The 26787-nt window shown below is 35.3% G+C and overlaps 1 long non-coding RNA gene across 2 annotated transcripts; it reads left to right on the top strand.

The window, feature by feature from the left end:
• Window positions 1-692: 692 nt before the first annotated feature.
• On the top strand, window positions 693-23794 carry LOC106898786. 2 transcript variants are annotated; one of them, XR_001413973.1, is made up of 3 exons: window positions 693-795; window positions 12735-12879; window positions 23621-23794. It is a non-coding gene; the product is annotated as an uncharacterized LOC106898786 (long non-coding RNA). The 2 variants fall into 2 exon arrangements; XR_001413974.1 differs by lacking the exon at window positions 23621-23794 and adding an exon at window positions 15650-15709.
• Window positions 23795-26787: the final 2993 nt, after the last annotated feature.

A 26787-nucleotide genomic window follows, 5' to 3' on the forward strand; every position in this document is an offset into this window, starting at 1 on the left:
TTCCGATACCGCAGGCTTTCATTGCCAAAATATACCCATGGGAAATTTAGTAAAGTCCTTCTCTAAATGCTCCTGGAGTTCAGATTTAACCAATAAAAATATTTCATTGTCTAATCTTAGTCTTGAAGGAAATATAAATTGCCTTTTTAGATGAGTAGATATTGAGAATTTTGATCTGTGTAGTACTCTGGCATCCCAGATGAAAGCACAGTGCATGTCACTAAAACACTGAGATAAAATACAATTCCAGTTATTTGGCCTGTTTGTTATCAGTTGTCCTATATATCTTCACAACATTAAAATGTCGCACTGTTTGTGTATGATCATCCAGCTTCATATAGAGGTAGACAGTCGTGTGTGTGTAAAAATATTTACACTATATTAAAAGTAAAATCCTCTGAAATATTTGCATTTCTAATCATAACACTTAAGAGCTTTCAGAAGTTGTTTCACAAATATTGATGTTTTTCACTGATGAAAGATTCTCATTTACTGCAATACTTCCCTACTACAGAGAGCATACAGGACATTGTTAATATTCAGAATGTGCAGAAATTAAAAGAAAACACAAGACAGTTTCCATTCTCTCTCTCTTTTACAGCTTTACCAGAAGATAAAATGCTGACTTTTCAATTTGCCAAATGGAGTAGAGAATCTGTAACGTCTTTCTGATTCCTAATTCAGAAATATCAACCTGAAGTTGCCAGCAGCCTCGTATCAGTGTGAATCTTCCACTCTGACGCAACAGCTTAAGTACATGGAAACGTCTTTGTGAAGTCAAATGACTTCTTTAAGGTCATGCCTCTGAAATAGATACTAAGTTTGTGAGTCATTGCATTATTTGGTAATAGAACAAGTTCTTTGTTTCTCTATTTACATTAAAAGCTAGCTCTTTGAGCAGAGTCTTCTCTCTTAGTCATTCTTTTTCAGCGCAGGCTAACTCGATGTTGCCCAGCCCTCAAAATAATGAACAGAATATTGTGAAAAGTAAAGGAAAACACTATTTGGGACAAAACTGAACCTAGTTTTACTACATTATTACGAGGAGCCCTCAGATCAAAAATGAGGTCCTTAACACACTAAGTTAAAAACAAGCAGATTCTCCCTGTAAAGATGTTCTCTCTATTACTGAATTGAACAAATATGCATGTATATAAACATACACACATATACTTGTTGATGTATCTATGTGTCAGTAATATTATTGACACTCATGGCCCCTGTTCTTACTGTTCTGTCTCTTTTCTATATAAAGAAAAGATCTAACATTTCAGTAATATTAAGGTAGGAAATTAAAATGAAAATAATATTTTAAAGTGGTTTTTTATGACACATTGTCCTATAATTAAAGCAGTTGTATATGCACATTACAGATATGCAAGAGTGTGTGTGGACATGCACACAAATTCAAAATCACACAAAATTTTTTTTTAGTTTTTGAATGTAAAATAATGTAACTATTCTGAAACAGTTCTTACAGTGTTGTGTCTGTGTCACTTAATTCGATTAGGTGGTATTCAAGAGTAAGAAATGGCTGCATAAAATCAATCAGGCAATAAAACAATTAATGCTTATTGGCTGAGAAGAGAGAAAGTCCAGGAGGTGGACTAATTATTTCCACCTGAACAGTGGATATGTGTTTGCCATTCACCACTTAACTTTACATTTTTCTGACAAAAAAAAAAAAGAACAGAACAAAGAGTAGCTATAGCAAGGGCAGTATTTTTCTTTCAGTTTTTCTGTATCTTTTCTTTTGAATACTAATTTTGCACATAATGGTTTTTGGTTTTCATTCTGAAATTATATTTTTTATCTAGGAAGGAATTTCAGGTGGTCAAAAATGTGCCATCCCAGTTCTACAGTACGGGCTTTTCTCTTAAAGACATGACACCTCTGTTCATGGATGTGTAGGAGAAGAGTAAGCTGATTTCAGAAACTTTAAGAAGGAGTTCATAATCTTCAGAAATCTTTGAAATATGTTCTAGATTCCTATACAACATGGCATGTATCCAAATAAATCTCTCCTCTTGCCTTGCTCTGTCACAACCTGGTCCAATCTATGTGGAAAGAACTGGTCTGGGATGCATTATTAGCAGGACACATAATCCTCTTGTAATTTAGCAGAATCAGAGTTGTGTAACCAGCAGCAGCTGTTAAGAAAATTTTGTGATTACTTTCTGAAACTTCGCTTTAATAACATTTCCATGATGCTATGCTAATGGATTTATATGCTAGAAGCAGAAATTATAAGACATCACAAAGAAAAATTATAACTGAAAATGTTGCTAAAGTCTCTAAAAGCCTCTAAAAAAGATCATGTTTCCATAGTTTTTTACATTCTATAATATTTATTGCAGCAGAAACATCAGTCAGACATGATCTCATTCCAAAAGGATTCTCTGCAAACTCAGAACAAGGGTTGTGTATTTGAAAAGTGTAGAAAAGATAGTTATGCACCAGAATGGTGGTTCTTAGGCAGTATCCCTTCTTTGGCATCATAGAGAATTACTTCCCAAATCTCATAATTGCACTGAGTAGAAGCCCAAATGGACCCATCAGCTTTAATTCCACAACCTGCTGGGTGTAAAACTGTATTTTGTGTGAAAAATGGCACTGGAATGTGGCTGAAATTTAAGAGAGAAAGTCAGACAAGACAGCATGACAAACTTTATTGTCTGTAGCACAGAAACCTCAGTCACATAAAATGCCTGGAAAAGTCCCTATTCTTACGCAGTTAAAGTTGAATATCTAAATGATGAAATTAGTATACATATATCTATTTTACACGTGGAAAACCTTTCAACCCTTTCTGGCAAAGTTTGACTTTAGGAATGAACTTTTCCCAAGTTAGTTCTACTACAATACTTGGAAAGTTCAACCAACATCATGTCATACTATTTTTTTGACACAAGGAAACTGACTTTTTACACTTTTTAATTACTTCAGGCATTTATTAAATAAGCTATTGCCTTTGAATAAACAGAGCCTCTACTGATGGAACTACTACTAAGATATCCTCTCAATATGTTACTAATCTTTTATGTCAGTCAGAATTGACATTGCAGGTCTTAATAACATAGAAAATATCCTTGGTCATACTGGAAGACTGAGGAGTATCAGTACAAGATACTGCTTTTTTTATATGCTATATATTTCATCAATTACAACAGCACATAACACCCTGCATGTGTTCTCTGCTAAATTATAAACCAATATATAAATATGGTAGCTGAATACAGTAAATAATAAAAAAAAAAGAACAAAAAAGGGTCTAATAGTGTGCACATGAGAAAGGGTTGAGTTATAGACGAGTATGTTAATAATCAATAGTTGTTACCGCCATTTCAAAACTCCATGGGAGGACAAAGGAGACATTACAGTTTGAAGAACAAGTGAAAAATGCCTCAAAGGAGGTCTCCACTTCTTTTAAAGGTTTGCTTCTCTTCAGTATTTGAAGACTATAATTAACTGTGAAACAATATAATTTTCTTTGAAGAGAGAAAAGGTGAGGTGCAGAGTGAAAAGAATTTAGACCAGCACAAGAGACGAGTGGAAGGAAAGACTTACTAGCTACATCTATATAAGCAGAAAATAATTATGAGCCATGATGAAGCATTTATTTAAAAAACAGAATCAGTTTTCAGTTTTAAGCTTAGAATTTTCTTTCAGTTGAAGAGCTTCAGAAGAAAGTTATAGTTTAAAAAACAAACATAGAATCAAACAACAAAAAAACAAACCAAAACAAAAACAATAAAAAAAATCTGTAAGCCTTTACTGAATTTTTCTTTGAACACTTATCACAGTTTCTTTGAAAACAAAATTTAAATTAGAATATTTGATAAATTTACATGACCAGCCTATGTGGCATTATTGAGAGGAGAATGAAGGAAAATTGCTTTAATATTTTTTGTAATATCTGAGTCAGATTTTTGACTTAGAACAGTAGGACTGGTGCTGGGCATATCAACAGAAAGCAACTATCCATAAAAGCAGAGGAAATGTCTTTCTGGGTCAGCCCAGTAATCCCTGTGGCCAAATATTGTGTCTGGCAGTAGCAATAGGAAACCCTATTTAGACACATGAGCTTGGTCACTTTTTGTGTTTCATTCCTTTTGCACTCACCCAACACCTGTACTTTTTGTATTAGAAAAGCTAGACAGGACACCCCAGACTGATCCTTTAAATGTCCATTTATTGATCTGTTGGACGCAAATTTGTCTAGCCCCTTTATTACCCTACTGATAACACCCACCAATGTTGATAAAAGGCATGCTTTATTATAGTGAGAAAATGCATAACAGAAAAGTCTGGTTTAAATGCATCCCAGTACAGATATGTCAGTCTTGGGAATACACAACATATGTAAATAATTTGTTAACTATATGAATTAAACCTTACCTACAGCTCTCCTGCAGATGATAGGATCAGTTATTCCTTCTCCGTATTTTACTTCTTTGAGATTTCAATATTTACCTCCTACAATGCAGAAAGCTTAATGCAGTCAAACTTTGTGAAATGTTTTGGGATTTTAAGGAAGAAGAAACCATGTAAGTGAAAAGTATTATTTCCTGTTATCTGTCTTTTGCTTTGGAAAAGGCTATTGGAGTGTATTCAACTTAATTTGCAAACTAAGACTTTAACTTAACATGGCAAGAAAGAACAAATGGAAAATGAAGTTAGGACCTCCATGTTTGTTTTAAGATTTGCTCTACAGAAGCAGAGCAGACACTGAGATAAAAACTGGAACACAGTGGCAAAGCTACTTTTAAAGCCAGTTGTGAGATCACAGAGAAAGGGGAATGATATAGAGTGTTGCTAATAGGGACATACTCAGAAAATTTGTGATCTTTTTGTTAGCAAAATGCAAAGCTCTTCCACAAACAGCATCAGTATAGTGCTGCCACTATTTTCAGCGTATGTTGACTGAAGTGTAGACCTTTGGAATGTACACCTAAAGGAAAAATTCCTTATATTCACAAAGCAGCATGGATTAGAGGAAAGAGGTAGGTCAAATCATTAAGTCTGTTTGTCTCAGTGGTATTGCTGCTCAGATAATTGTTGCGTGCAGAGATTTTCATCTGATTAATAAGGTATGGAAATATACACCAGAACAAGGCACAGATACTGTCATCCTGCTTCTGATTTCAGCACTGAAAATCAGATCTGATAAGAGTTTCTGTCACTCTGTATTATGGTTTTACATTCTCATATAATTGCAGGTGTAAACAGCAAGAGCTTCAGGAGAGTTTCTTTAAATGTAAAAAGTTTTCCTCCTATGCCAATATTTGAGCAATGCCTCTGCAACCAATTAAGACTGAATGACTTCACTTCAGTCAGACAGTAAGTGAATTAACCTGAACCTGTGGTCAAGTTCACATATCCCAGCCTAGACAGCAGCCAGTTTCTGTATTCCATGAATACTCACGCTTGTCACAAGCTGTCTGCATCCAGTTTCTAAAGGAAATTGGTGTGCAGACTGGCTCACTCCATATTTAACGCTAGCTTCAGCCGTAATTAAAAATTAGAAGAGATCTTCAGGAAATCAATTAATTATGCATGCAAAATGCACCAACTAAATTTGGACGCACAATTAGATGACTAATCATAGTTTGAAAAGGTTGAGAATTGCAGTTGCACACTTATAAGGATGCTGGTGACCTACCCTATCCCAGATGCCTGTACTTTCCTGTTTAGAAGCTTCCTAATTTGTTTGCTACTAAGATTTGTTAGTCAGATATTTGACACACTTGTAACACAAGAAAATGCCTGATAAACTGTTTACACTGGCAATACTAGCAAGTGTCAACATCAGGGTCCAGAAACGCCAATATATTAATTTCTTTGCTCACTTATGGGAACATCCTTATCCCCATTCTTTTTCTTTTTTTTTTGAGTTTCAATGGAAGTCTCTCCAGAAAATTGCAATTGCAACAACTCAGAGTTATTAAAAAGTAAACCTCCATTTGGGCTGGCATGCAATGTAGTATTTATCAGCCCAGATTTACATATGGAGCTCTAGGAGGAATGATGTTACATCTGTCCTGAAGCTACTATCCCACTTCAAAACCAATGTTATTTAAAGGCAAATATCAACATATTTAGGAACAAATTTTTATTTTCAGTGTTGCATGTTCTGCTATATTTTCCACTGTTACACCACAACAGGTTGATCTTTAGTCATTGGACAACTTTAATAAACTACTACCTAACCATTTGACTTGCTCACCCCAGATTAATTCCAGTTTTATCTTTTTGGGGATCCCTTAATCTTCTGATGAATGTTACCAGTACAGTTACATTTGATTTGCAGGAAAACTTCAATTTTACAATATAATCAGTTCTTGCCAGTTCCTTGAGAGGTTTTTTTAAAACTTTTTGTTTTACTTTGTTTTGCTTAATATGTTCATATTTAGAACGTACAACCACAATGGAAGTGTTGCATTTCTCACTAGGTGCAAGCATGAAGTGCACAACATCTGTCATCAGCTGCTAAAGGGTTTTCATTCAGCAGATTAAAAGTACAGAACAGGGTCAGGGCACAGAGCAAGTGAGTGATGAGTGGATGACTAACACTCACTTCTCTCAGTGTGCACTTTAGATTCCACTGCTTTTCTATGGAAGCAGTAGCTCTCTTGTATATCTGACTACAAAAAAGATTCAGTGCATGATTATATATATAAAAAAAACCCCAAACAAACCAGAAGAAGAGACTAACTTTCTGCTTTTTTCTAGTACTTTTTATTTCACTGCTTCTGGAATCACCTGATGTGTGTGAAATACAGCCTTGAAGGCAGACTATGTATCTATTTAAGAGTGCAATAAGTGAAATTATACACAAAAAATATGACAAACAGCATCATATCTCTATCAAATGCTGAAAAGTTTAGGTAGGAAAAATGAAATTTTTCAGATTCACCATTTAGACATTAGTATCTGTAGAAAGTATTTCCTGTAAGAAATATCACAGTAGTGTGGTCGGGTTTGCCATTTTTATGGCCTTTCCCTCTCTCCCATCAAAAGGGAGAAATATTAAGAATATAGGCCAAATACCCAAATTGCAATCTACAATGAGTTGTATTTTACTCTGAAAGTAATCTTTCATAATCATATTCTCTTGAATGGAACAATTTGGAAATAAAATATCAGTCATGGCAGTCAGAACTTTTCCCCTCTTTAGATGGAATAATATTTCTACAAGATCAGAGTTAACAAGAGCAGAAAATTCCTAGGAGATGCCCTCCAACTAATGTCCTAGCTGAAATCTGACAATTTAAATCATATCTTCTCCACCAAGATAATTTCATGGCCCTCCCAAGTGTGTAGGACAGTAGAAAGCAGAAGTAAATTGAATAGGAACATGAGGCCAGTATTTGAAATTATTACAGACAGGATATCCTGAATCCAAATACAGAGGATATGTTATGATACACTTAGACTGGATGGTGCCTCCCTTGGTAGGTATTCCTATTTCTCTTATACTACGAAACATATAAAATGACAGCAAACCTGCCCAGTTCATCTTCCATCTAGAAACTGAGCACAGTGACTGTAGTCACAACATTGTGTTAACCAAAGCCATTTCTATACCTTATTTGAGACACGCTTGTATTGTGGTGACCTGCAAATTTAACTGAAGACCCAAATCTGTCGCATGTACATGTTGTGGTGAGCTGCTCTCCGTGTATTTTCATGTAATACAGTTCTATAAAATAAAACAGATGAAAATTATTCAAGATATCAATAGCTCTAATGTTTTCTTTAAGGACTTTCCATACACTGGAAAACGTATTTTCATACATTTTTAGAAACCGAAAAATGTTTTGAACAACTTTGAGTTTGTTATTCAGTCTGCTATAATTGCTTTGGATTTACTAGTAACCAGAAAGATAGCACCCTGAGATACATCTACAAAAAGTAGACCTCAGTATTTCCTTCTCCTGTATCATATGTGACTGGAGAATTTTAATCTACAGAGTCTTTGCAATGCTACTTAAGCACTGGTTTAAGATGCAGAACAAGAGTTTCACCAGGGAGTGACAAATGAGCTCATCTTGCACTCTTCTGAGATATACATGTTTTAATGTACTTATACACCTCAGTTGCACTACTAGTAAGAAAAAAAGTCAGCTTATACTTCTGATAAGGTTACAGAACAAAGTAGTGTCAGACCACAAGAGGTAGAGATGCAGTGAAAACTACTTCTAATAAGGATTAGAGTGCTTTCTGTGCTTTGTTACACTCTCATTCTTCAGAAAAGTACATTTTACAATCCTGTCTCAAAAACTTAACATGTCTCGTGTAATTATCATTAAAGGCCACTATTGCAAACATATTTATCATTTTATTGAGAGAAAATATTCAGGACATGAATGATGAAAGGAATAGGATATCAGGTAACACTTAAAAATGTTGCAGTTGTATAACACAAATAAAAGACAAATATTAGCATAATATGTACTTATAAATGCCATTTCAAAACTCTTGGGTTTTCTTAAGTGGTTCTGAACAACAGTATGTCCATCCCTTTTTTCTGGAATACACGAACATTTATACTGTGTCTTAATGTTGTAAATGAAATCATTGCGCACCACTATCAGTACCACCACTGGCTGTCTATGACATGTTCTTCTGTGTAAATTAGGTTGTTTCTACAACACACTATCCAAAAACACGTGAACAACAGTAGTAGACAACCCCAGTGCAGCCCAGAAGCCATTGTCTTAGCAGTGCATATATAGCTAGCTTCTTCATATGTGTTAGCTTACATATATATATATAAATACAGATATATTCTTTTCAGAGTTTAAAACTGTTCAAATTTTGGTGTCTAGAAAGTATACAACATCTCAAGACAACAAAAAAAGAAAAAAAAGATAAAACTGAAATAGCAGGGTACCAGGTGGCAGCCTTGTTGTTGCATTTATCTTATAAGTATTGTGTCAATTTTTTCCATAACAAGCACATCCTGTATTGTGTGTGTCGACCCAGTCATTGATGGAATTTCTGTGCTTTTCCAATTTCTCACAATGACACTTTTCGACGCCATGATCATGGCTGAGAGCAAAGGTCACCACACTGCCTCCTGGTCAGCAATTTCAGGCATAGAAAAATAAAAGATGTGTCAATTTGTGTTTGGTTGTTTTGGGAACTGGGGATTTCTTTTTTATTTGTTGTAGTCCAAGTGACAGACTTTCTTGATGAAGCCATTCACCACTCATTCTTTCTTCTTGCAAAAAATTTGTGATATGATTATGTTTAGGTTTCTGATGTTACCTTTGTATACTCAACAGTTTAGTTCTGAAGGGGTTATGACAGACATAACATATTGTTTTAAGTTGTTAATTGCAGCATTAAGAAAGATGATACTGCTTTCTGTTACACCTTACCTAGGATTGTGTAATGAATCTTTGAAATACAGCTGAAGAAAGAGAAGAATAAAATAATTTGGAGTTCAGTGTCACTTCTCTGCTCTTATCAGCAGCAGTTAAGAGACAAATCACAGTATAAACATGTTATGTCCATGGAGATATTTCCCATATATAAATAACACAAGTTATCTCTGATATGCATTCTTTTTTCTTTCTCTATTCCTTCTAGGTTTACAGCACTTTGTCTCTGTGTATAGTTAGCAAAATGAACTAAATCTGTCTCCTCATTGAGACCATCAGCTTCCTCATCTAAATAGACACAAAGTGAGACTTTAAGGAGCCTCTGCTACTTCATTTCATAGTCTTGAGGTGATAGTAAACATCTGGAAAAGCATGTTTTTATGATTTAAATGCTGTTTAAATCCAGAGCTTTTCTACAACTCACTGCTAGACCCTAAAATTTAAGAGTTTATGGTGACAATGGCTGTTCTGACATTTGTCAAGCAATTTGTTTTAATTTAGAGTTATGTTTTCTGTTCGCCAACTGTTAATAGAAAGAAAATCCAGAAACAACTCAATGTTATCCTGACAGGGTTTTCTAAACTGTTTCTAGAGCTGGTCCTTGCTATGATAAGGCAAATTCAGAAAACTTTAAATGACAAGTAATTTTCATTGCAACCCATTACATGGAGTATAAAATAAATTTGCATTAAAGCACATTTTATTTCATAAGATATGCTAAACACTGATTACAAAAAAAATCATTATTGAATTTCTTTACAACAAACATGCAGGTATAAGGAGTGTGGCTATTTAAACAGACACATCAGATATCAATATAGTAGTGCCAAAGGAAATCAATAGAGTTTTTACCATATGCTACTCCTTCCTTGCTTTCAAGCAAAGGTTATCCCCTAAATATGTGAAATGAATAACATAAATATTATTTATCACAGTTTTTTACCTTCCTACTCTTGCTTAGGCTGAGAAAAAGAAGTTTAAAAATATGGCCTTACAAGACAGCATTTTATATTTACTTCTCCTGTCTCAATACAAAATATCTACCTAAACTTCCTGTTTAGCAGCCAGAAAACCTGAATTATTTTTTTTCCACTAGGAAGAAAGAGGATAAAATATTTTGCTATGAGAGTTGTATTAATCAACAGTTATATGAAATATCATTAATGTCCTACAGCAGTATCTCTTTTCATTTCCCTTGCATATGAAGGACCAACAAATACATCTAAATAACTCTGAGTTATTTCCACTTCAAGTCTTTCCATGTCAGGTTTCCATGCTTCCCCCCTCCACTGACTAGTACGAACACAAAATGCAAGGCTCGTCCTGAATGTAGGGGAGGTTCTTGCTGCTCATGGCAAAATAAATAAATAATTAGATAAATAAGTAAATAAATAAATCACATTCTTACTGGAATGTAAGAAATATAAAAAAGTGGAAGAGATAGATTGGAGACAGCCTGATAGATTGGAGACAGCTGAAAACAGCAAAAAGCAAGGAAAGTCCCTGACCTGTCACTAGTTGTGGGAAGGCAGGGAAAACATCTTTTAGGCTATTAAAGTGTCAATATCAGCAGAGAGCCATATGAAGGCAGTTCCTTCAGCTCTTTCAGGAGAGTTGTCTTTTACGAGAACTGAATCAAAAGAGTGTGAAGAAAATTAAATGACATAACAATAGAGCAAGGAATAGCACTTACAAACACATAAACGCAGACCAATGTCTCTATTGAAGAAATGTAAGAAATAAGCCAGATTTTTCTTTAAGAATACAGCTGAATTTCTCTGCTAGAAAACACAATAGCAATTTATTACTTTGAAAAGTCTTAAGTTATATCTGGTCTAAATGTTATTCATTAATTTTGACAGGCCAAATATTTTTGGCCAGATACGGCAGTATTACAAGCAGTGTGGGATTACTAGTGTCTGTTCAGTGAATCTAGAATGGTTTCCTTGCCGGTACAGATTTCACAGTGAACCATTTTAAGTCTGTAACATGAACAAGTATGAGAGTAATTGCATGTGAATGAAAAGAATCTCCCCTAGTTTTCAGTTTTTTAATACAGTGAGGGAACACATTTAAGGTCATGTAATTTTTGCTGCAAAATCTAAGTGCTCAGGATGCTTCACACTAGTGGTATTGCTTCGGAAAATAAGAAAGAACAGACTTCTGAGAACTCATCTCAAAAATGTCCTTCTCCAGATGACCATGTTGTGAAAACTGCAATGATTTGCCTTGGTATAGTAAACCTTCTTTTCTTTAATCTTTTAGCTAGGTGTAACAAAATTGAAAAAAAAAATGGGAGAAAAAACAAGGCAACTCCATTTTCTTCCTCTCAGGGATGTGCTACTGTAAGCTTTGTTTAGGTGTTATATAGCTACAAAGTAGTTCCTCTGTTGTCACCTGGTGCTAAGCCTGTCAAATCAAGTACTTCCAAGCAAATTCTGCCCAAAAGCTGTTTTTTTTCTTTCTAAGACTATTTTTCCTTAGTGTTTGGATTCAGACACAAGAACAAAATGAAACTCACATTCAAGTTAATAAACTCCAAAGTGTGCTCACAGTAGGTAATTTCAGTGACTTGCAGTGGCATGATTTATGCCATTTCACTACTTTTTCATTCTTCCAGGCTCCGAATGCATATTATTTTTCATACCAATTATATTAAGGACACCATAGATCCACCTAAGTGTTACACTGCGTTATTAGTAGGTACGTTTTCAAAGCACTGAGCAGTTACTTAGCTGTAACAGCTTTGAAAACTTGCATTCTCTATCACCCCCACCACCACCCCACCCCAACCAAGAGAAATAATCCTTCTCTTCCCTCCCCCATGAAGTGTTATGCTTCCTGAGCAACATCTATGGACAGATTCTTTGGCCCTTAATATTGTAACTTAAGCCTTTACATCCTTATGGTGAGAGAGTGAATGTAGAAGCACTCTGTATGCATGTACTTCCTCGTAGCTTATTAATGACAGCATTTTTTCTTCTTAATATTCTGTCCATGTTCCTGTTCACAGGAAGGCTGAATGATGTAGACTGTTTCTTGAAATCTTTGCCTTGATGATTTTTACTTCCTTTATCCACGTCAGCATGAGGTACAATCAAGAAATAAAAGCCTATTTTTTAGATACTGATAGCAATAGCAGAGTGCTTCCCTCCTCACCTCTCCCCTGCACTCTCTTCCTTTTCTTTTTTGAGTAAATGATAATTTTTATGTAGAGCTTTCTTTGGGAATCAGACTGATTTTGTCTTCCTGTTCAGTGCTCATCTGTAAATTCTACCAAAGAGAAGTCTGCATGCAAGTCAGCTTCTTCTGAAAGTTCATTCCCATTCTTTGTGCTTTTTGCAGGTATTTGCTCTACAGCTTCAACTTCCTTTCTCTCCTTCTTCCCCCTGGCTCCAGTTCTGAACTTTTTTATGTTTCTGTAAGGTGGAGCTAACAATACTTGGTAATAACACCACATACGTTGAACTTTCTGCAGCGACCCACTGAGGTAAGCAGAGAGTTATTAATTCTTTCTCTATTACTAATTTGGGATGAAATTTATAACTTATTATAAAGCATTTGGTAAGTTAAAAAGCATTGCTCAAAGAGTTTACCACTCTGTGATATAGCGTGTGAGTTTCCTTTTTATCCTACAAGTTACATTAAATTATATAAAATCCTTGAAGAAACCACCAGATTTTCTTCAGCAAAAATCATTTAGTTTATCTGACCTAAGTCTCAGATGAAAACTGTGCTTAGAGAAGTCACAATTTATTTTCCCCTAATTTTTTGCTGGAGATAACCAGATTGACAAGTGCAGGAACAGTATTCCTACACAAGTTTATTATTAATGACATGCTGTATATTTTTGATCAGCCAGATATAAAGAGGCTTTGCTCTAAGTGAATGTCTTACAATGTGTCAGCAGCCCTAGTTTTAAAGACTCCCAAAAGGAGAACATAGAGACAATGGTATAACTATACCCCCAAGCATACCCAGGAGGCTTTAAATCTGCCTGTTTGTCAACATGTGTATTCTAAAATATAGCGGTTTAAATATTTCACTTTCTTTCCTAAATAGTACACGAAATAGACAAGGTCAATATCTGAGATTAAACTGTTAACTGTATCAAAGGTTGAAAATGCAAGAACATTGGATTAATGATTAATGTCATTGCCAGCAAGGCAGAGTGGGCAGTAAAAGGCATCCACTATCAATGCCCAATTTAACTTTGCACATGACTCTTCTTTTGTCCATAATGACTAGCAATATTTGGCGTCTAGCAGGATTGTTGTAATACAGGAAACCGATAAAGTATATCATACAAAGACCGTACACATATATCCTGTTTCCCTAGATTATCAAAATGCAGGCACTTCATTCATATTTTTGAGTCTATCTCTACAGAATATTCTGCACCCAAGCAATTCAGCTGCACATCTCCTTCATCCAGTTTACCAAACAGCTCCAAACTCCTTTTTTATGTAGTGAGCAGACTACACAGCCCTATGATTTTTCTTCTGATCGTACCTTGCTGGGCAGTGTAGGGTGTTAGCCACTGCTATTTTTGTTATTGTTTCCAGTTGTTTCAATACATAAAAGGAGCTAAAATTGCTCTTTCAACGTAGAAATAAAACAACTCACCCATTTGCAATTGTTTCTGTAGCAAAGATAACCTTGAACATGTAATATAAATACAATTTCTTCATGCCTATATTCTATAAGAGATCTTCAAATAGTTTGAAGATGTGCTTGAGGTTGCAGCACTTTGAAGAAAACTTTTTTTTTTAAATAGAGCAATGGGGTCATTTCAGTATGCCTTATATTCTGTACACCTTGTGGAAATTAACTCTAATTACATACCTTCTTTTCTTATGCAAAGCATTCAAAACAGACACAGTGTTATATTTTTTATCTTACAACCTGAAAAGCTTATTATGTGCTTAAACAGTAACTTGAATTAAAATGTTATGCAAACACAAATTTGACGTCAAGCAACTAGAGAATATTCTCTTTTGGGATGTTAAACCAATAACACATAAACTATAGAAGAGAATGAAGATAAGCAATTATAAATAGTGTTAGGTGTGAAGTGAAGATAAGCAATTATAAATAAAAGTGAGTAACTGTATCTTTTTTTCTTTTTATACATACTTGTATATATCAAGAAAATAAAGAAGTATATATTAGTATAATATAAATTTGGAGTTATTTTTTATGCACATAAATATGCATACCAAAATTACTGTATCATATAGGGGGAGGGAGGTCAACTTCTATTCACCACCTACAGTAACCTTCCTCAGAAATCTGAGCTAGAAAAGCAAAATGTGAGGGACAAAATTACAGAAGCCAGAAAGCTGTCCTCATAACAAGAGCTTTCAAAAACTTAGAGGTTCCTGAGAGTTGCTCTTACTGAAAACTTCCTCTTTAAGAAATAAACAAAATAAACCCACAAATTTTCAGTGGTATGTGAATAACACTGATAGAAATTGCAAACACAGCACTAGACTTTTTGATAGAATTTGAAGAAACACTAGGAATTATACCAGTAGCTTTTAGAACTTTTCTTTAGTATACTGGGTAGCAGAGGCTGATGGGTTATATATGAAAGCAAACACAAAATACTCTTAAACTCTTTTAACTTCCAGAATATGATCCTGTAAATAGGGTTTTACTGTAAATCATAGGTAAATTGAAGGGCTCCCTTCCCTCCTAAATCCCCCTGCTCCAAATTTTGCGAGTACATTCCTGCTCTTTTGACTGCCTGGGGACAATTTGGAGTGAAGACACCAATTTAGCGTGATTTTCCCTTTCGATGTGGACAGTTTAATTACTCTGTGAAAACAACAGAAAACGGAGATCTATCGTTGTTCACCATCAGGCAAATGAACACAAGCTGACACAATCATTAACATCAGGGAAGACTTTTAGTGGATAGAGGAAGGGTATACTAACTGTGGTGAAGGATGGATGGGTGGATTTCACAGTTGTCTACTGTGCGGGTGTTACATGTCAAACAGAAATATAGAAAGGATTCATTTAATGTCAAAGATCTTGACTCAGACAGATGAAAAATTTTTGTTCAGAAAAGCAAATGGAATATTGTGATCAACCAGAGCAGTCACCGTAGGGAAAAAATTTGTCATAAGCTAAGCCTGTCTATATTTAGTTAGGTGCTAGAAAAAAACAAAATAAAAAGGGATAACTGTAAAACTATACAATGCAATTCTTTCTCCACACTCTTGATTTCATTATCCACTTTAATATTGTTTCAGAAACTAACTCCCTGCTGTGAGGAATTTGCAAGAAATCTGCATTATAGTAATTGTTCGCTGTAATTTTCTGCAAAGACTGATCTCACAGAAAAATTGTGTCATTTCTTTTTTTTTTTTTTCCAGTTGCTGTTGTATAATTAATATTGCATGCTAATATACAGGACTTGAAATTACCCATATTTAATAAAACATGACAAAATTCAAACTGTGTAACTTCTTTATCATTTAATCAAATATTCCCTCTGGGTGGTTGCCACTGGACAACTTCCATGACAGTCAAGTAAGACTTCTGTTGTATTTATATGCCTTCAATCTTTGATTAGTGTTTGAAGCATGTCCAGAGTCTAACCATTATAAATTACTTACATTTATAATAACTTAGAATACCTTCTTTATTTTTTCCTCTTGAAATATCAATATTTGTTGTAAATTATTTACATTCATCCAGTTCCACTCCACAAGAAAATTAATCATCTTCTGTTTTCCCACTAGGCTTCCCCCACACGCTTAAATTTGATTGTTTGATAATGCTGAGCATGCAAGTTAACTTCAATGCAACTTTTGTGTAAAGTTTCTAAACATGATTGTACTTCATTCAATGAAAAATCTCATTACTTCTAGTGGCAGCAGGATTGCTCTTAGAACTTTATAAACCGAATGGACTTGTAGTATTACTTCACTGACCTGGCAACTTTTTATTTAGAGTTGAATACACACTTACACATACACATATGGCTTTGTTAATACTTTGGATCACACTTGTAAGTGTCCGCGAGCTTTTTCTGACCTAATCCAATATACTCATAATTCCACCAAATTATTATAAGCCTCTTCATAGTCAATCTAGGTAGCATTTATTAGATCAAGTCAAACACCATCTGAATGTGGCCCCTTTTTTCCCAGACCTAAGGCAGGGCCATCTCAGAAGTCTGCACCATCTTGCAGTTCTAGAAGAAGCATGAGATTTTAGCAACTTGGTCTCAACAGGGTAGGCAGGCTGGGAGATTTGCGAAGCTTCCATGTAAGAAACAGAGTAAAATCTTGTATATTCATTAGCATTAGAGGAACTATAGAATTATTTTAGGAAATAGTCTCTGGAATTTTAGGAATATTTTAGGAATAACCTCTGGAAAAAGGGGTTGGTTAGTCATTAGCAATATCAAGGTGTAGTGAAGATATGTAGGGGGAAAAGTTAGAAGAGCAAAAGCCCAAGCAGAACTTAACTTAGCCATCACAGTTAAAGATAACAGGAAGAGGTTTTTTTCAGTATATCAATAAAAAAAGGCAGGCTAGGGAAAATGTAGGCCCACTGATGAATGAGGTGGGTGCCTTGGTGGTGGAAGACACAGAGAAAGCGGAGCTGCTGAATGCCTTCTTTGCTTCAGTCCTCACTGCCAAGGCTGCCCCTCATGAATCCCAGACCCTGGAGACAAGGGAGAGGGTCTGGAGAGAGGAAGACTTTCCCTCTGTTGGGGAGGATTGGGTTAGAGACCACTTGGCCAAACTAGACATCCATAAGTCTATGGGCCCTGATGGCATGCACCCACCAGTGCTGAGAACTGGCAGATGTTATTGCTGATCCACACTCCATCATTTATGAAAGGTCATGGAGAACAGGAGAAGTGCCAGAGGACTGGAGGAAGGCAAATATCACTCCAGTCTACAAAAAGGGCAAGAAGGAGGACCCAGGGAACTACAGTCTTACCTCTGTCCCTGGGAAAATAATGGAACAACTTGTTCTGGTTGTCATCTCCAAACACTGAAGATCAAGAAGTTATTGGAAGTGGTCAATGTGGATTTACCAAGGGTAAATCATGCTTGACCAATCTGATAGCCTTCCATGATGTTATAACTAGATGGCTGGATGAGGGGAGAGCAGCAGATGTGATCTGCCTTGACTTCAGCAAGGCTTTTGACACTGTCTCCCATTAATCTTTAATTAGTCTCCCACTGTCTTTAATTAGAAAATTAAAGAAGAGTGGACTAGATGAGGGGGCAGTGAGGTGGATTGAGTCCTGGCTGTGTGACAGAACTCAGAGGGTTGCCATTAATGGAGCAGCGTCAAGTTAGAGGCCTGTAACCAGCAGTGTCCCCCAGGGGTTAATACTCGGCCCAGTCCTGTTCAACTCATTCATCAATGACCTGGACGAGGGGAAAGAGTATATCCTCAGAAAGTTCACTGATGATACCAAACTGGGAGGGCTGGCCGACACTCCAGAGGGGTGTGCCACCATCCAGTGTGACCTGGACAGGCTGAAGAGCTGGGCAGAGAAGAATCTAATGAGGTTCAACAAGGGCAAATGTAAGGTCCAGCACCTGGGGAAGAAGAACCCCAGGCACCAATATAGACTAGGGATGGATCTTCTGGGATGTACTACTGAGGAAACGGATCTGGGAGTCCCGGTGGATGGCAGGCTTTCCATGAGCCAGCAATGTGCCCTTGTCACCAAGAGGGCCAATGGAATCCTGGGCTGCATAAGGAGAAGTGTGGCCAGCAGGTCGAGGGAGGTCATTCTCCCCCTCTACTTTACACTGGTGAGGCCACAACTGGAATACTGTGTCCAGTTCTGGGCTCCCCAGTTCAAGAGGCCCAGGGAACTACTGGAGAGAGTCCAACGTAGGGCAACCAAGACAATTAAGGGATTAGAGCACCTCCCTTATGAGGAAAGGCTCAAAGAGCTGGGGCTCTTTAGCCTTGAGAAGACTGAGGGGAGACCTCATCTATGTTTACAAGTTCCTAAAGGGTGGGTTGAAGGATGTTGGAGCCAGACTCTTTTCAGTGGTTTCCAGCGATAGGACGAGGGGCAATGGGCACAAGTTGGAACATAGGAAGTTCCACTCAAATATGAGGAAGAACTTCTTTACAGTGTGGGTGACAGAGCACTGGAACAGGCTGCCCAGGGAGGTTGTGGAGTCCCTTTCTCTGGAGATTTTCAAGACCCACCTTGATGCAGTCCTGAGTAATGTGCTCTAGGCAATCCTGCTTAGCAGGGGAGTTGGACTAGATGATCTCTAGAGGTCCCTTCCAACTCTGTCGAATCTGTGAATCTGTAAATTCAACTTTAAATTTCATCTTGTTATACATATTTTCATGGCATCTCCTTTGGTTTAAAAAGAAGTATAAAACAAATTTTATATAGAGTATCACTATAAATCTATAAATAAAAAAAAAAATCAATGATAGTAAGTAAATATTAAAATACATTAAACAAACTTTTTTATAGAAAAAAAAGGAAGACAATATATTATAGTTATACATTAGTTCAACAGTTTCCTTTTTAACTTCAAAGCTTACTACAAAGACAGTGAACTAAATGTACTCTGCACTCTACACACAGTACTAACAACTAAAAAACCTAACTTTTATCCAATTCTGCTCTAACTTACATTAGTGAAACTCTGTTGACTTCCGTTCAGATGCTTCCTAACTACTGGTGGAAGTAAATGAAATGAGATACAGAATAATTTGCTACAAGAATCTTTTCCTGTTCTAGTGGGCATGATCATCTCCTCCTTGCTTTGGCCGTTTTTCTCACTGTGAAACATGCTGCAAGATCCCAGATAAAATCTTAGGAGAGGCTAAAAACTCAGTTAATTCATGTCAACAAATTAATTAAATGAAAATAACCATAAGATTTAGACATTTAATCCTACAGCATTCCAGGGATTTTCCTAATAATATACTCACAAACTGTACACATGAAAAGACATAATTACTTGCTTGAAAATAAATACATGCACAGAAACATTGCAAAACTGGCAAGAACAGACATTTTTAATCTCCTCATATTAGTTCATTTTACTTGGGACACAAACAATTACACAAAACAGAGCCCTAGTGTTCAAGACCAGGCTGGATGGGGCTTTGAGCAACCTGGTCAAAAGGGAGGTGTCCCTGCCCATGGCAGGGGGGTTGGAACTCGATGATCTTTAAGGTCCCTTCCAACCATTCTATAATTCTATGATTCTATGACAAGACAAAAGGGAATCATGTTTTCCCTCTACACAGCTTTCTTGGAAGAAAACAATACACAGTATGACCATGAGCTTTTCTTTAAGACAATGTGCTAACACTGAAAAAGATTTGGGTTAAACATAAGAAAACAGTGAATACAGTGAGTTCTTAAGGTGCTTCACTAATGGTATTTTAACCACAAGCTAAAAGTGTAAGAGAAATCTAACTATTCCCACCTCCATTTAAATAAATTCACTTAATGCAGCTACATTGTTGTTGTTTAGTGTTTAAGTCTTTACCTGAGTCAAGTCTTTGACGTGCCACTTGGTATTGAAGTGAAAATGTTTATATTCATTTTCATCATACAGATGCCAGATTAGCTTAGTCAAGTTCTAATACCTTTCACTTCATTCAATAGCCAAAGCGCAAGTCCCTTTTCTGCCTTCACAGTATGTTTTTTTCCTGAAGTTTTCTTTTTTTAAAATATATAGTCCAAAGGGCACTTAAATCCCAAACTGACATTACTTTTGAAACTGAAGAGTGATATAATAATTTCTGGATAATCATCCTAAAGAGTTCTGATTCAGAAAGTATTTAAATATGTATATAAGGATACGCGAAATCCCCATGAAACTGAAGTAAAGCTCGATCTCTGATTATGTGCTTTTTAACTTGTGGTCTGTATTTGCATTTATTTTTACTGTAAATGCAAGATGTAGAAAGAAAAATACCAAGATATTTTGAAACTGAAAACGTCATGTAAAAACTAGGGCAAAATTGTCTTTTGGATGCTGGTAACAGCAGTTTGTTGCAGCCAGTAGTAAAACTAACAGGGACAGAATCACAGAACCAAACTACAGATAACCTCTGACATGCCAGAAGGTGCAAGCAATCTTAATAATTGATCTAACATTAATCAAGTGACATGTGATTCCTGCAATTTAATAATATATGCTGGCTCATAAATGGGCACGTAATTGGAAACTACAGAGACTTGTACCCTTGAAAGAGGAATGTCAAGAGGTAAGAAGGAGCAGGGGCAGATGAAGTATTTTAAAGGATGCATCTAGCTATGATATGTGGTGTGGTTGATAGTCCTACTGTGAGAGCAGCCACCATTGATAATGCTACCCATACACCCTGGTTTCAGGTCCTTCTTATCCATGCACAGCCTTACCTAACAACAGCATGTGAGACAAAACTAAAGTGAAGCTCTTTTGAATTTCAGCATAATAACTCATAAGCAAAAAACAAGACAAGACTATGCAGTACTTATTACAACAGAAAAGTGTTTGGATAAGATATTCTTTTTCAGTCTCCATTTTATTTAGCTACAGACACCAAACTTGTCTCACAAAGCAGATTTCTTCTTCCCTCACAGTTATTCAGATTATATTGCCCTTTAATTTCTTCCCGGTTATGACTCTAGCAAATTCCACCAACATGTTTTTAGTTATTGTGTTAGGAGAAATTTGACTCTAAAGTGATCTTTGAGGAACTTCTTTCCAATACAGGATTAATCACAAGGCTTTATCACTCTAACAACCTTCTTTATCAAAACCTATTTGAATCTTCTCCTCTAGTCAATGAATGCATGAATAAAATTTTCCTACTACTTAGTAAACTACTGCTTTCATGATGAAGTAGTAAATTCTATGTGCCTCCTTACCATATATCGTCATTCAGGATTAATGTCTCTGTGCTAATTTCATCCAGAAAACCCATCATTTTAAAGAAAGGTGCCATGTTACAGTGATATAATTTGCCATTGGTAAAACATTTGGATGGTAGAATATTTCTATTTGTTCATTACATCTGTAATTCTTTCAGAAAAAATCATTCTAAAGTCAGTCATGTTACCAAGCTCAGAATAATCTGCATGTTCAAATACTAGCACTTTCAAAATCCTGATGGGATATTGTCCGTTAAATCTAATTTGAGCACATGGCACTTTTTTCGTTCTACTTCACATGTAATTATCAGTCTTTTTTTTTTTTTTCCCCCTACATTTTTTCAACTTATCCAGTGTTTATGTCCTCAAAGTTAATTGCTGAAGAGGTTATTACAGTCTACTTTTATTCAGTTTAAAGTCATAAGACTTTAAACTGTCTTTTTGTCTCCTCTCTGCATTAAAATCTTATGCATTAAATGAACTTCAGTATATATATAGCAATAACTTTATTAAACATGCAGTGGGAAGACTTAGGGAAAACTAACATGCCAGATGAAACAAATACTCACATAATTTGGTGGTTTACATTACAAAATTAATATCCTCTATATATTGTACAAGACTGACTGAAATACTATTTTCCATCTGACCCTGACTGATGTAGTCAGTGGTTCTTAAAAGTATGTCATATGTCAAAAGCACCTTGTCCCAACCAAAAGGATTTGTTTTACGGCAGAGCACCTTGTCCCTGAGAAAGCAAGAGCTAGTCTGCAGAAAAGAAGAACATGCAACTTCAGCTTCATTCAGAAGTCATGATATTTGGAGCCTGTGGATTTGCTTGGTTTGGGGTTGTTTTGTTTATTTGTTTGTTTTTAAAATCAAATGCACTCTTGTAATGTCTTAGTTTCATTTGTAAAAAATGGATGAATGATACCTGCCTGTCTTCCTAAATTAATCTTCTCACAGTGATGGCTGAAGGAAATCAAAGCAGCATGAAATGATGGAGAAGTTAAAACTTGTAATTTTATTTCATCTTTAAGTCAAGATCAATCTTTCTTATATTAAAACTTTGTTTCATCCTTTTGCCTTGCTCTCATTGAGAAGTCAGTTGCTCCAACTAGTATTTCCTGAACACTACCAGTAATTATGTGAGCAAGCACAACTTTTAGAGAATTTTATTTTGATAAGATATTAAGAGACAAAATATCCTGAATTTCTAAAGGGAAAAATCCATGGGGAAAATCCATTGAAGAAAATCCAAATCCTGGCTCCAAAATTCAAGGCCAATTTAGAGAAAACAGTCAACACCAGCAACAGATTCATAAACTAATTCTTTTTAGCAGGAATTTTCGAAAGAAAATTTCAACCTGAGGCAGAGGTTAGCTGTGGAAAATATCAATCAAAATGGCTAAAATTCAGAGTTTAGAAGAGTGCTGTGGAACATTATTTCATCATCTGAAATTTTCTAAAACAAATTCAAAATTCAATGGATCTTTTAATAGACTGCAACTGAAAATAGTTAACATAGTAGTACTCTACATTTTAGGATTCGTATCAGGTAAGTGAATCACCAGAGATGCTGTCCACAGTGATGATATGAAAGTTGAGAACAGATAACTCTTGGAAACTAAGAAAAGGTCCTCCCTGAGAAGACATTTTCAAAAGAGTAGTTGATAACAGCTGTAACCTATATCTATCTTACACAAAACTATGCACTCATCAAATCTGTGATTTACGAGTTCATTGCATTGCCTTATTACTGTCTCAATATTTTCCCCACAAACCTACAAGAAGTACATATACAAAACAAAATCGAACAAAATAACCCTGGCTGGCTTTCTTTTCTTGTAAAGGGCTGCTATAATAATTGAATCAAACCAAGTATTATATATAGATGATTACGTTAATGTAAAATGGCTTAGTTGATGTTTATGCAGCATTTATATCTGTGCTTATTTTATTATGAATGCTTTGTTAAACAGCTATAACTGGTCAACCACCAGCAAAAGTAAATTCATTTTAAGGATTATTGCCCAATAAATAATTTGCTGAAGCTTATCTAAGCCATATTTAATAAAATTCCTAACCCTTAAAATAGAGCAAATTCATTTGCAGCAATTACTGAGGGTTTATAACTGTCATATGCCCTGTGTGTTTGACCATATACTTTAGAGGGTAATCAGATACCTACAGATAGGTAGCCATTAAAATTAGGCATTTTTATTATGCTGTTAGGTTATTTCCAAAATGATGCATTTACTATGCATAGAAAATTAAAGCTGTGAATAATATGTTCACATTATTTCAAGAATGCCTTGTTAAGGATATGCTACTTTTCTTCCAGAAGAGAAGAAGCAGAAAATTCAGCAATGGCTAAAATATTCACCAGCAAGAGAAGAGAGACAGAGACAGTTCCACTCATGACTCCCCAAGACAAAATGGCCCTCAGGGTCATAGCTGCAGTCTTTTCTCCTAGATGTAAAACAATGGGTAATAAAAGTATAATAATAATAATAATAAAAAAAATTCTCTATGGACAAGTTGACAATGCATTCAAAGGCATTCATAGAAGATAATGGTAGGGTAACAGAGAAATATCTTTTTTTCTTAAGAGCAAAAATAGAAGACCAGATTTGCAATTGTGGAAGTAAAGTTTCTGATTTAATTCCTGGATAAAACAGAGAATCCTGAAGCAATTTGGGATAATCCCTTTGAATTTTCTGTGCCCCTGCTTTTTGAGCTTTAAAGTAGAGTTATTAATAGAGATGCTTCTCTGTTTCAGAGAGATGGATAAGAAAGTAAACTTTGGTCGTGAAAAGCCTGGCCACATCCGTTTTGGCTAAAGGTACACTTCCAGTAATGGAATTGGCTACATTTTTTGAGATGGGCTTTTACCTTGTTGATTTCTGAACATACTAACGATGTCATATCTTTGATTGGAGAAAATAATATTGGCTGGCCTGCTTCCACCATGGTCATGGTCTTAGTGGATTCATGAATAGGTACAAACACCTAAAACTGCAATAGGTAACTTTTTCAATGTTTGGATTGAAAGCACCCTGAATTTGTACTATGTCAGAAGAATGAAAGGTGATTTAGCTACTTTCTCCTCACTCTGTACCACTCCTTCTAAGAACCTATGATGTTCAAAATTCAGTTTGTATGGACAGTAACAAAAGTTCCTGCAATTACAATGTGAAGACTCTGAAAAATGTTACCTGTTTTGGGGTTAAAATCAGAATATCTTTTAAGAAAACATAATGAATGGTAGCCATATCTGTTTTGTTTTGTTTTGTTTTGTTTTGTTTTTTAAGAAAAATACAACTGAATTACAACTACAGTTTAAAAAGGGAAACTAAATTGGTTCTACATATGTTATTAGACTCTCCTGAATATTTTATGATTGTTGCTTTAACCTGAATTTCCTGAAATCATATATAATATTTAACATAATGAAATGTAAATACAATACCAGTTTGTGAACTACCCTAATTTGTTAACTGAAGTGATAAATTGATTTACATATTCAATCATTTAAATTGTAAATATAAATTAATTGCAATTCTCCTACCTGGAGGCTGATATTGATCAATAAGATTTTTAGTCATTAACAAAATGCCATCTTTTTAATTTAACTGTTTCTGCTTTTTTTCCTTCAGAAAAACTCTTATCTGATAAAATATAAAGACTTTTCAACTGTTAGCACCTTTTCCTTTCTGGAAAGTATTATTAACAGCTAAACTGATTTCCCACAGAAAAAAAAAAAAACAAAAGCAACCCGAAAGTAATACTATTTGTGTTTTGAAAGGTTAATAATATCTTTTGCAATAAAACAAAGTTGGAAATCTTTTCTTAAGTAAGCCATCTCTGAGAAGTTCAAGGTTTTGAGGCAACTTAAAATTTTATAAGCACTTACGGTTCTACAGTTCATTGTTCCAATATCCAAGAACTAAGTGGGAAGTTAAAAGGTTTGGGTTTTTTTTTTCTCATAATAGTGCAACTTAACTAGAATCATTTGGTTTGCAGATAGATAGAAGAAAATTGTCTTCTCTTACCACCTTCTCTAAATACTGTATTGCAAAGGGAAACTTTAAAAATATACTGAAAATATCTGCAGGGAAAGAGCAACTAGTCACTCTACTTTGGCAGTGGTATAAAATATGCAAAAGGACCAGAGCAGACCAAGTAAGCAGTTTTCAAAGTAAAATAATTGCTGCTATCATTTGGTTTGCAATGTTTTGGTAAATGAAAATTCTGACATTTGCCTATAAACAAGTGTTGATACAAAACACTGTTAAATTTATGTATTTATTTTCACAAATTATAAATAATTTTTGTTATTTACCAAACAGATTGAAAAACAGATTTTTCAGACTTGGAGATCTTGAAGCTTTTTGTTTCAGCTAACAGAAATCACAGCTGTAACAAAAAGTATCTTATCTGTAGATAATTCAGGGTAGAAATCTGACACTTGTTGCATTACATCATGGGAACATCTTGCCCCATGCTGGGTATATGATTATTTTTTTTCTTTGACCATTTCTAGAGGGAATATTTGCCTTTTTAAGGTTTACAGTGTCATAACTGTATGCAACATAACTGTCTGCAACATAAGGACTCCATCTGTTAAATTATGTAGGATGTTTCATAGGAAGAAAAAAACTGAAAAAGAATCTGATATAAGCACAGGTAAGAAATTCAAGCTCTCCACTGAAATTATAGTGTCAGGTAAGTAAGAAGTCTTAAGCAACTTTGAGTGTTTTAGTTCTAGAGATAAAACTGTACAGGTAGATCTCAGTTCCATAAATCTTTACAAAGCTTTAGCACTACATGTATAGTTAGCCTTATTAAACACAAAGAGTGCAAGACTTAGGAAATACATTAATAATTTCAAGACTAGTGACACATTTTTTAAGTAATTCAGAGATCTTCAAAGATCAAAGATGAAAAATGCTTTATAGACATTTGTTATAGACAAGGTATTTTTCTTTCTTTCTTCTATGCATTTTTTCCTCCAGGAAAGTGCACAACAAAAATTTTCCTACACAAATGAAACAGCAGAAGCTGATTGTGTAAACGTATAGACAGAAATGGCTGGAAATTTTCCAACATAATATTTTAAAAAGGAAGTATGGATCAATCTAAGTCAAAACTTCTCTCACATAAATTAAATCAGGAGTACTTTCTTCCACTGAAGGTTTAATTGATAGCCAAAATAAAAAGATCAAGGGAGGAGAGAGAAAAATCATAGAAACATAGAACGACTGGAGTTGGAAGGGACCTGAAAGATCATCAAGTTCCAACACTCCCCCATGGACACCTCCCACTAGACCAGGTTGCTCAAAGCCCCATCCAGCCTGACCTTGAACATCTCCAGGGATGGGGGCATCCACAGCTTCTCTGTGTCCTGTTCCAGTGTCTCACCATCCTCACAGTAAAGAATTTCTTCCTGATATCTAATCTAAATCTACCTTCTTTCAGTTTAAACCCATTACACCTCGTCCTATTGCT

The sequence above is a fragment of the Calidris pugnax genome, unplaced genomic scaffold, assembly GCF_001431845.1.
Source record: "Calidris pugnax isolate Ruff unplaced genomic scaffold, ASM143184v1 scaffold188, whole genome shotgun sequence".
NCBI classification, from domain to species: Eukaryota; Metazoa; Chordata; class Aves; order Charadriiformes; family Scolopacidae; genus Calidris; species Calidris pugnax.